The sequence below is a fragment of the Thalassophryne amazonica genome, chromosome 21 (genome assembly GCF_902500255.1).
Source record: "Thalassophryne amazonica chromosome 21, fThaAma1.1, whole genome shotgun sequence".
In the NCBI taxonomy this organism is placed as follows: Eukaryota; Metazoa; Chordata; class Actinopteri; order Batrachoidiformes; family Batrachoididae; genus Thalassophryne; species Thalassophryne amazonica.
Genome location: NC_047123.1, coordinates 33,818,183 through 33,830,770, shown reverse-complemented (window position 1 = coordinate 33,830,770; position 12,588 = coordinate 33,818,183).

Genomic DNA, 12,588 nt, shown 5'->3' with positions numbered 1-12,588 from the left:
GAATATGGCTTTTTACACCCTTCAGAAAACCATACAACATTTATCATTTATAGGTATATGATAAAATCGTTATCAAGTTCTTCACCAGTGAATATGGCTTTATACACCCTTCAGAAAACCATACAACATTTATCATTTATAGGTATATGATAAAATCGTTATCAAGTTCTTCACCAGTGAATATGGCTTTATACACCCTTCAGAAAACCATACAACATTTATCATTTATAGGTATATGATAAAATCGTTATGAAGTTGTTCATCAGTGAATATGGCTTTTTACAGCCTTCAGAAAACCATACAACATTTAGCATTTATAGGTATATGATAAAATCGTTATGAAGTTGTTCATCAGTGACTATGGCTTTTTACAGCCTTCAGAAAACCATACAACATTTAGCATTTATAGGTATATGATAAAATCGTTATCAAGTTGTTCATCAGTGAATATGGCTTTTTACAGCCTTCAGAAAACCATACAATATTTATCATTTATAGGTATATGATAAAATCGTTATCAAGTTCTTCACCAGTGAATATGGCTTTATACACCCTTCAGAAAACCATACATGTATGGTTTTTGTATAAAGCCATATTCATTGGTGAACAACTTGTTAACTGATATAATCCTCTTGGTGTTTCATGACAGATTTTAATATTCTTTTTAGCTTTGTTGGTACAACCCACTGCATCACATTCTTGAGGCATTAAAAACAAAACAGTGGTGAAAATGAAAAAACTTGCATCACCTTACACTGTCCACTATGGATTGTTTACACACCAACCTACATTGCCAAGCACAATGCTTAAACTTCCCGGATGTGCAACTGAGTCAATAAGTCTCTTTGGAATATAAGTCAACAGACCTCTCAAATTAGTGGAAAAAGTGACTTATCATCCAAAAAATACAGTAATTTCTTTAAAATTGATATGCTTAGATCAGACAAAACATCTTATACATTATAATTTGGAGATTCTACAATGACCAGCATGCATGGTTACTGTAGCACGTAGAGGCTCAATGCAGTTTGCTGGACTCATACATTGGTGCTGTTATGGTTTCCAATTTGTAACCTATCTAACAGATGATAATAATAATCACTATTAACTCTGAGTCGAAATTGCTTTTAAGGTTCACATAGTTATCCTTTTTCATGCTTGTGAGAGAACATTGTTGCAAATGGATGGTGGAATTTTTTCTCCTGTCAATGGGGAAGCTGGTAAGAATGTTCATTACTGCCACCACTTGGGAAATGTGTTTATTGCATCACAGTTTGGGAGACTCCAGTGAAATTTTAATGGTCAAATGAGAGGAAGTATGAGTTGTTTGGCTACACTGACCAGAGATCTATTTGTAGGAGTGTAGATAAGACTTTCAACTACAAGAATGCTAAAGCAAGCGTGTTCAACACGGTGGTGGGAACGTCATGATCTGGAGTGTGTGAAACTGATGCACTACACAAAGTAAAAGTAGAAAGTAGACAGAATAAGGATGAAGGAGAACGTCAGAATTTTTCAACAAAGCCTCAAACCAGTAGTTAGATGGTTGAAACATGGAGATGCTTTGGTTGTATAACAGGAAAAGGACACCAAACATACATCAAAGCTGGCTGTGGTGTCAATAAAGCAGGCTGATATTAAGAAGAAAGGGCTGAGCCAGAAGGCAATGCTCTCGATTTACGCTCCTATCCTCACCTACAGTTATGAGCTTTGGGTAATAACCGAAACAACAAGGTCACGGATACAAGCAGCAGAAATGAAATTCCTCTATCGGGTATCTAGGCTTAGACTCAGCAGAATCACTGATACATTGCATCAAAATGTCCCAGCTGAGGCTGTTCAGGTAGCTGGTGAGGTTGAACTATGATTGTTTCCCTCGTCAGATCTTCCAGATCCAACTGGAAGGAGGTCTTACGGAAAACCCAAGACATGCTGGAGAGATTATATCTCGCAGGTGGCTTGGGAATGCCTCGGGATCATCCAGGAAGCACTGGAAGACTTGGCCTAGGATGAAGAAGTGTGGGATAAGCTGCTTAGACTGCTGCCAACACAACCCGGACCCAAATTAGTGTCAAAGAATGAATGAATGAATGAAGACTGATATTAAGCTTTTGGAACAGTCAACCCAAATTCTTAACCTCAACTGTGTCAAAAATATCAAGACTGCGACTAAAAAGTCATGTTCTGTGCCAGGAAAACAACAAATTTAACTGCACTCTACTATTTCTGCCAACAAAACTGGTCAAATATAAAAACAAACTACTCACAGATGCCTGTTGGTGGCTTGCAAAGGAAGATCCAACCAACATCTAATGTTCTACATTTATAATTTTGACCATGTATTCATGTAATACATTGAGTGTATGTAAACCTCTGGCCATGGGTGCATGTCAAATACCACAGTTAGCTTACTGTTTAAGGATTAGAAATGACTCTGTTAGCATTGCTTTACAGTACACTGGCGATCCTCTCCATGGTTTATTCCCATTTGGTCTACTCCTATTTCATCTACACTGAAATTCCCATTTCGTCCTAGTCAAAATTCTGGTTTGGTCTACTCCTATGTCATCTACACTCATTTTGACTATTCTCATTTGTCTACTACCCAAAAGTGTTGAACTTATAAATAAATCAAAGAGGAGTGACATTGCCATATAAAATTTTGTAATAACATGTTCTTAGAGGTGTTAAGTGATTTGATAAGCTGTGATAATTATCAGTCACACCTATGTGTTTCATCTAATTATTGCTCAAAGCTTAATCAAAGGATGAAAGCTGAGTACTTCTCCTCAACCTGGATGAAAGATTTTCCAGTGAAAAAAAAAATAAAAAAAAATGCACTTTTAGACAAAGGTAGAGAAAATGGGGAAACTGTCCAAATTGGGTGTAGACGAAATGGGAAGTTACCCCTCTCCCTGTCAGTTATAAGGCAATCACAGGTAGATTGAATACTGATGAGGTTACTGGTGATGAAGCGGAGCCGCGAGGATGCTAATTCTGAAGTACTTTGCTTCTTGCATACTAAACGGAAACAAAACCCTGTTTGAGCAGTTTGTTTGTTCCCCCCACTACTTTTGAAATACCGCTTCAGCTAGCCTTGAACTACAGTTCTACCACTTCACCGCCGCTCCCGCTGCTGGGAATGTGTGGTCTTTGTTAAGGAGAGGAAGCGTGCGAATGAGCACTCCAGGCCCGACATCTCAGGAATCTTGATCCTTTTCCCCCCTCATGGCACTCTTCAGCAGCGGGGCCGGCTAATCGCTCACGCTGATAGCAGGTAGCAAGAGGCCCCGCTTCATGAAGAAAGGGGGTTGGGGTGGGGTGTTGAAGTGTGCTTGGCTTTCTCTCTCTCACACACCCTCACCGTTTGTGTGGCATGCTGGGAGTGGGCTTGCATACTGTTTGTGCAAATGAGCGTTGACGCGGGCACACACCCTCTATGGGCTTATTCCCATGGGAATGCCAATGGTAGCGAACAGCTTGTTTTTGTGTTTCCTGGCAGTGTTGCTGGTGCTGGAATGGTGACAGGTACTGGGGAGGTCTGATATGCTAAGAATCTTGCCAGGTAGGTCTTATGCACAAAGAATGTTTTCCCTCGCCTTCTCCCTTTGACTTTCCCATCTGCATTTCTACATCCACCCTGAGTCATGTGGTCACATGGCGTCAGTGAAATTCGGGGTTTTTCACTTATCGGTGGGTAAAGTTGATCAAATGGACTTTCTGTCAGTGCTCTGTCCGTGCCACATGCCGACAGGCTGAACTTGTTTTTTAGGGTTCATAATCTTCAGGTGGTTCATGAAAATCTGTTTTAGCCAAATACCTTCAGGTTAGTGTTACACGTCTCCACACGCTTGGCTGACAAGAGCTTGGCTTTCGCGTTGACCTTTCTGTATCTCGGAGGGAATTCCACACTACATAAACAGGAAAATTACTTTTTAAAATCCCCCTCCCTGTAAAACGTCAAATGATAACATCGCTTTGCAGGTTTGCTGACTTCATTTGCATAGCTGTAATTGGAGCCCTTTCATCCTTTTTGGAGGCAACGAGGAAAAAAGCAAAGAAAACTAACTTAAAAACTACTATTGCACAGAATTTGGTTTATAGTGTAAATATAGCATAGATGTAAATACAGTAGAAATTTAAGGACCACATCACAAGGTTTAGTCCAGTATGTCCAATTTGCATATGCAATGTCTTTTTGATAAGTTAATACAGTTTCCTGAATTCCGTTGGATTCCCTTCCTGTAGGTAAACTCTACAAATTGTTGACATTTAAAATGTTCTTGGAGTAGTAATTCCTGTGTTAAAGTTGGTTTTCTAAATTGGGTAATTGCAGTATTTAGTGCAAGAAAATGTGCAGAACAAGCTGAGAATGACTTCCTGATGATGCATTCATGTGCTGTGGTTAAAAAAATAGACAACAGAATTTTACATTCAGCTTCACTGTTGGATAATTAAACACAGAAGATGAATAGTTCCAACATGGAATGAGCCAAATAAATCTATTTTGATTTGGCCAAATTAATTCATGTTTGATAGTTTATTTTTGTACAGTAGTGTTCCGAATAATGGTAGTGCTATGTGACTAAAAAGATTCATCCAGGTTTTGAGTATATTTCTTATTGTTACATGGGGAACAAGGTACCAGTAGATTCAGTAGATTCTTACAAATCCAACAAGACCAAGCATTCATGATATGCACACTCTTAAGGCTATGAAATTGGGCTATTAGTAAAAAAAAGTAGAAAAGGGGTGTTCACAATAATAGCAGCATGTGCTGTTGACACTACAAACTCAAAACTATTGTGTTCAAACTGCTTTTTTAGCAATCCTGTGAATCACTAAACTAGTATTTACTTGTATAACCACAGTTTTTCATGATTTCTTCACATCTGCGAGGCATTAATTTTGTTGGTTTGGAACTAAGATTTTGCTTGTTTACTAGTGTGCTTGGGGTCATTGTCTATTGAAACACCCATTTCAAGGGCATCTCCTCTTCAGCATAAGGCAACATGACCTCTTCAAGTATTTTGACATATCCAAACTGATCCATGATACCTAGTATGTAATATATAGGCCCAACACCATAGTAGGAGAAACATGCCCATATCATGATGCTTGCACCACCATGCTTCACTGTCTCACTGTGAACTGTGGCTTGAATTCAGAGTTTGGGGGTCGTCTCACAAACTGTCTGTGGCCCTTGGACCCAAAAAGAACAATTTTCTCTCATCAGTCCACAAAATATTCCTCCATTTCTCTTTAGGCCAGTTGATGTGTTCTTTGGGAAATTGTAACCTCTTCTGCACATGTCTTTTATTTAACAGAGGGACTTTGCGGGGGATTCTTGCAAATAAATTAGCTTCACACAGGCGTCTTCTAACTGTCACAGCACTTACAGGTAACTCCAGACTGTCTTTGATCATCCTGGAGCTGATCAATGGGTGAGCCTTTGCCATTCTGGTTATTCTTCTATCCATTTTGATGGTTGTTTTCCATTTTCTTCCATGCGTCTCTGGTTTTTTGTCCATTTTAAAGCATTGGAGATCATTGTAGATGAACAGCCTATAATTTTTTGCACCTGCGTATAAGTTTTCCCCTCTCCAATCAACTTTTTAATCAAACTACGCTGTTCTTCTGAACAATGTCTTGAACGTCCCATTTTCCTCAGGCTTTCAAAGAGAAAAGCATGTTCAACAGGTGCGGCTTCATCCTTAAATAGGGGACACCTGATTCACACCTGTTTGTTCCACAAAATTGATGAAGTCACTGATTGAATGCCACACTACTATTATTGTGAACACCCCCTTTTCTACTTTTTTTTTACTAATAGCGCAATTTCATAGCCTTAAGAGTGTGTATATCATGAATACTTGGTCTTGTTGGATTTGTGAGAATCTACTGAATCTACTGGTACCTTGTTTCCCATGTAACAATAAGAAATACACTCAAAACCTGGATTAATCTTTTAATTCACACAGCACTACTAATATTCTGAACACTACTATAAGCTTCATAAAATGGCTATCATCAGGATGCATCATCAGACCAATCGCTTTGCAGTGTTTATTGCACTAATGTGATATAACGAACCTCAGCAAGCGGAGAAGGACGCCCACGCTTCATGTAGGTGCAGCAGATAGATGGCTGTAACTGGTGGGCGGCAGCCAATCAGGGCCTTGGTTGATGCCAAGGTGTTGACCTTTAATATTTGGCTGACATAAACGCATGTGTAAATGTCGTAAAAGGTAGAAGCACCGCAAAACCTTTCTATTGTGGGGGTGGGTGGGCGGGCTGTGGAGTGGGAGTGTAATCAAAATTAATTAAAGAAACTAATCAGTGATCAAATTACCAAAGTAATTTTCTGATAAAAAAAATAAATAATCAGAATCAGAATCAGAATCAGAAGAAGTTTATTGCCATTGCCAGTGAACAGGATTCACAGACTAGGAATTTGCTTCGGTTTCAGTACAATGGTGCAACATTAAGAAGAGATAAAATGCTAGGATAAAATATAACATATGTGTCAAAATAAGATAAAATATAAGATAAAAAAAAAGAAATATGAAATATGAAAGGCTGTGTGCAACAGAAAAACAGAGAAACAGAAAAAACAGTGCAGTGGGAGGAGTGCAATTAAAAACCAAAGTACATTGTCTAAAGTGACCCGTGATAAAATGATAAAGTGACAGAGTTAAGCTTAAGGTGACTGAGTTATGAGGAGTTCATGAGTCTAACGGCAGAGGGGAAGAAACTGTTCTTATGGCGGGAGGTTCTGGTCCGGATGGACCGTAGCCTCCTGCCCGAGGGGAGTGGTTTGAACAGACCGTGTGCAGGGTGAGAAGGGTCAGCTGTGATCCGACCTGCTCAGCCCAGAGTCCTGGAGACGTGCAGGTCATGGCGAGATGGAAGGCTACAGCCGATCACCTTCTCAGCAGAGGCCACAGAGGACACACAAATAAAATACTTTGACAGTTTATTAACGCAACACAAAGACCGCTGCTGATGATTACTCAAACAGCTGGAAGAAGTCAGTCTGTTGTTTATAATATTGAGTCAGTGATGCTAAATTTGTTGTGAGGTGGATCAAAACAAGGAACCAAACCAAATCTGCAGAGCATCTGCTGAGATCTGAGCGCCGACGGACGGAGCAAAAGAACGGCAGGGGTTCTAATGATTCTTACAAAACAAAAGAAAAATGTAAGAGATAAAATTAAAAGTCATAACTTATATTATAAAGGGAACATTAACCTGATCAAACCACAACCATCACATATATTCATGTCTTTAATAATGGATTTAACAACTTACTGGAAACAACAGGACTTCCAATTTTACAGCGTTTCTACTTCCATCTTCCCCTGGACTTTGTACACAACCTTATACATCCCAGCAACATATATCACAGGAGACAGAGATATGAAGGAGTTGACTGACTGGTTGCAAAATCTGAGTTACAGAAAGCTGGTGCAACACGGCACGACTCAACAGGATGCAACACATCACGCCAACACCGGGACTTGTGTGTTTATGATGTCATCAACTGGGGTGTCAAAATCCAACCCCTCTCCTGTGTCGTTACACCTGGGTAACACATAAAGTAGGCGATTGCCCAGTTGGGGTGAAATATGGTGGGGACCCTGTGTGCTCCATGGCTGCTACGGTAGCCACAAAGGCCCAACAGGAACCCTGAAGACGAGACGGCTAACAGGGCTCTGGTGAAACAAGATGTCCTCAATGGCAGATCAGGTGGAGGAGGTGATGGGTTCTATCCCAACAACTGTGAAGGCAGATGAAGGCGACAGCAGGTCTTCACACACCAATCATCTGGGATTTCCCAGCCATCAGACCAGGATCTGTCAAGGACCGTGTATTTATAGCATGCAACGACATTCCCATGTTAAACAATCCCACGCATGGGCATCTCTAGACTGACCCTGGATGCAGAATCCCATCTGGGAATCGCCACAATGATAAGCAGCTTCATTTCCTGTCAGGGAAACCCTCCCCAACCTCACCCTCAAACCCTATCCAATTGTACCATAAAATCCTACAAATTACTTTCCCTTTTTTGTTGTTATTTATTTATTTTTTTTGCACTTTTAAAGCTGTCATTTGGTCTGTTGCTTTTCTCCATTTGTTAACTAGTTTTAATAACCCCCACCTGGATTCAGTCCTGTTGTCCAGTGGAGGACGAGTTGGTTTTAATGGTGTACGGGTATAAACTGAACATAATGTGTTATGTGTTAGAAAACGGTTGGCAGCAAACTAATGTGCATGCAGATTGTAATTTTTGGGGGGCTAAAACATCCAAAATGGTCAGTGTGGCCCTTTTAAATATATGAGCAATGAAGTAAACCGTAAACGTAAACTGTAGAGCGGAAATGTTCATCCCAGTTTATGAAAACCAATAAAAGACAAATGGTGGACAAACAAAATCAGCTGCCATCTGTGTTGTGGAACAAATGTCCCTCCCCCCTTTCATACATCAAACCAAGCTCAAGCATCTACATTTTTGAAAATATTTTTAATGGATTTTTTTTTTCCACAAACACACACACACACACACACACACACACATTGAGCATGAGAGCTGAAGAAATGAAATCAAACTGTAGGTTTATTGTGCAAACGACCGGCTCACTTCATGGTGTTTTGATTCCTAAATGAAAACATACTCCAGGAAACACTCGGCCAGGCTTCGTGCTGAGAGAACGAGCTGCACCAGGAACAAATGCCTCCGCTGACGGCCGCACCATCGCCTGGGAAAGCCACGTAATTACATCATTTAGAAATGGAATGAAAGCATTTTACAAGTGAAAGTAAGTGAAATGCTTTATTGCTCACGGAATTGCCAATTAAACAGCAACACCTGGAACACGCAGGCTGGGCTAAATCAGCCTGTGACAGGGTTGAAGCCCGGTTGGTCCCCTTCCTCCACACGGAACGCTCAGAGAATGTTTTCTTTGTGTTTCCACCCCCCACCCTTTTCCTCCATTTTTATTTGCAAAAGGTTTGCCGACAATACACCTTCACATTGGCTTACACGGCTCATAAGTCACCGGCGTGCTCTCAAATGTATTAATAAAGCCCGTTTCCTGGGCAGAACATATGGCCAACCTGCTCCGTGCGCTGCTGGGAAAGCAAACAGAGGGGATACCCTGCAATACCCAGTCTGCAGCAGGTAGGCCCCCCACCAAACACAAAGTCACACTTCCAGACCAGCTCAGGCCAGATCCAGATGTGTTCTACACGTGGCTCGATTCCCCCACAGAGAGACAGACTAAACTGAAGAAGAAATAAGACAATGGAGAGAAGAAACATACTGCATTCCACTTGATCTCAACATGAACATCTACAGATCAAGACTCCTTCAATGTGAAAGGAGAAAAAAATGGGAGGGGGATTGCAAATTTGACAAAAAAAAAAAATATATATTAAATGTCTCAAAATTAGATATTCATCAAGAGTGTGGGAGACTGGGTCCTGTTGTAACATAATAATAATGATGCTTTATTTGTATAGCACTTTTCAAAAAATGCAGCTCACATCAAGATCATCAATTTCAAGATCAACAAATGGCAACCATTTTTCTTTTTTTCCAAACAATTGCTACAACCCGCGTATTATATTAGCATGGCTTGGAGGAAGAGACAATGTTTGACATCAGTTTATAAAAAGTCATTTTTGATTCTGGTTGAATTCATTGTTTTTGTTTGATTTTTACCCGAGGCCAACATATGGCCATCGGTATTGCAAAGACCTGGTGTCCGTCCATCCGTCTGTCTGTGCACATTCATAAGTCCAGTTCTGTTACCGCCACAGTCTTCAAATTCACAGGGAACATTCTTGGGACACAAACTTTGGATAAGTTCGAAGAAGTCTAACCTTGACCTATTTTAAGGAGGTATTTTAAGAGGTTAAAAAGTCACATTCTGCACCTAATTTTGCGGCATGACCTCGCGGATGTTAGTGTGGTGACGTCACGTGCTGCTAGCTAGGTGGAAATTGTTTAGTTTGTGTGTAAATACAACCTCTTTGTCATATATTATGTCACAGCTAGCAAGAAATAAACACTTCTAAAACTGAATACGCTGTTTTTAGAACCTACTAATACCTCTCATTTAGCAGACGTTAGCATTCAGTTTAGTTTTTGAGTGACGCGAGTGACAGCCAATCAGAGTAGAGTTGCACCGTGATGTCACACTCTGGTTGCTCACTGCAAACTCAGTTTTTGGAACCTAATAATTACTTAAACAACTGCAAATTATACCGAACACGATGCTCATAGGCTGAGGGTATTTTAGCATTGCGTTATTTTTTATTTTACAACTGCAAAAAAAAATAAATAAATAAATAAAAAAATAAAAGTGTGTGTTTGGGGGGGGGGGGGGGGGGGGGGGGGGGGTCAAGCAACATTTTAAGTTACCAGTGCAGAAGCAAATTGTAACAATAGTCCCCATCTCCCCTCTCTCAGTTCTGTCCTCACTTTTCATGGTGGCCGTCTGCCTGCACAGTAGCTGCTCCTGGAGTTCCCGAATTGACTGAGCCACAAACGCAGAAATGATTAGTATCAGTGCCGCCTGCCGTGACGACACCAGGGACGACGATGCTGACAGAGGCTGCCATGGCGACAGCAGTCAGGCGCACATTTGCAGTTTCAGAAAGGCAGCCTTATTTACTTTGCAAATGTCTTTACCAACCGTGCTGGCTTATTACTTTTGTGCCCGGCTGACAGTGTTATGGAAAATAAATTGGCAGAACCACAGATGATGCATGGCTGAGAACTTATGACACCGGTTTGGTCCACTGGGAGAGACATGAAGAGCGATGGATATTCAACGATAAGATGTATTGTCATGAATACGAGTGGAAGTCATCAGTGGTGCTTTCTCCAAAATCAGAGGCCAAAGATGATGTGCTGCTCACGTCCAAATAATAGCTGCTGTGTTTTGCACATCCTTGTAAGATCTTGGCTGCACACTTTAACAATTCTACTGTTATCATTTTTTAAGCCTGTATAGAGTTTAAGGGTTTAGGGGTTTTTATGAAAGTGCAGTGTCACATTTCCTCTTTGTGCATTCTCTTTCATTAAACACTGCTGGGGGATGAAGTCAGCGCTTTCATGCGTAGTTTACGTCAAAGTGTTTGTACAGTGGCTGCTTAAAGGCAAGTCTTCAGCTCTACTATGTAATTGTGGGTCGACGGCGTCCAGCTGAAAACCAAGAATTGTAAGTGGAGCTTATCGTTTGATAAGCCATGTGAGGAAACTATTACCTAAACCCGTCTATAGGGCACAATGAAACCTAGTAACCCTTAATCAAAGTTTAAATATGCAGCAGCATGTGCTACATACGCTATTTTAGTCTTTAACCAACTTAAAAGAGCATATAATGAAGACAAACCCAAATCTATACAAGAAGTGCAGCGGCTCAAGCACTTAGTGTACACGCCTCCAACTGAGAAGTTCACCAATTCAAGGCCACCAAAGAGAGACTTTTTTTGTTGTTGTTGCAAATTAAAAACACTTGTAGTGAGTAAAGAATAAAAATCAAGACTTTGCAAAGGAACAAGTGGGAAACAAGTGAAAATTCAAGACATTTAAGATTCCTTCATTCATGAATTCATTTTCTACCTCTTATCCAGGTACGGAAAAAAATCGGCTCCTCCCACACTTCCCTATTACTCAACAAAGTCCTGTATCCCTGTCATGGGGATCCAGAGGTGTTCCTGGTTCTTTCTTCAGTGTGTCCTCCCAGTTGGTCATGTCTGAAAGACCTCCCTAGGGAGAATACCAGGGGGTATTCTCACCAGATGCTCAAACTACCTGATGTGGCTCCTTTTGATGTGAAGAAGCGGCGGTTCTACTCCAAGTCCTTCTCAGATAGTCAAGCTTGTCACCCTGTCCAGGTTTAGACCCAGATGCCCATCACAGGATCTCTATCTGTGACCTTGTTCTTTCAGTCATGACCCAAAGTTCTTGACCATAGATGAGGATGAGAGTGCAGATCATCTGGTGAATTGAGAGTGTCACCTTCTGGATCAGTTCCTTCATCACCACAACGGTCCGATACAGTGTCCATAAAACATCAGGCGCTAATATTTAAGAAAAGTTGTCTAAAAGTAAGTGCCTATATCTTACCGACAATTTACCTGTTCAGTGATCTTGTCTTATATTAACTGTAATTTGATATTTTGATTAGAAATTAGACAAGTCTACTTCATAAAATTTAGTTTTTTCAGTGTATGCAAAATCAAAATGTTTTTATAAGATTTGAAATAACAAAACATTTGCCCAAGACCAGACACACTTAATGATTATTTCATATTTACTAATAATTCATTTTACTAATCATTAGTAATTTAAAAATAATGATTTTAAATATTTTATGAATCATAACCAGCTACAAACACAAAGCATTTCAGGAAAAATCGAAACTTATTTAAACTATCAACCATCATTTTGAAATAAAGACGTACATCAATAATTCTGAAGCGGTGTTCCATACCAGGGGTTGTTTGTTTTGGCACTTATTATGAAAATATGAGAAACTTCACAATTCTAATGGAAAAGAACAATTAGCAGAG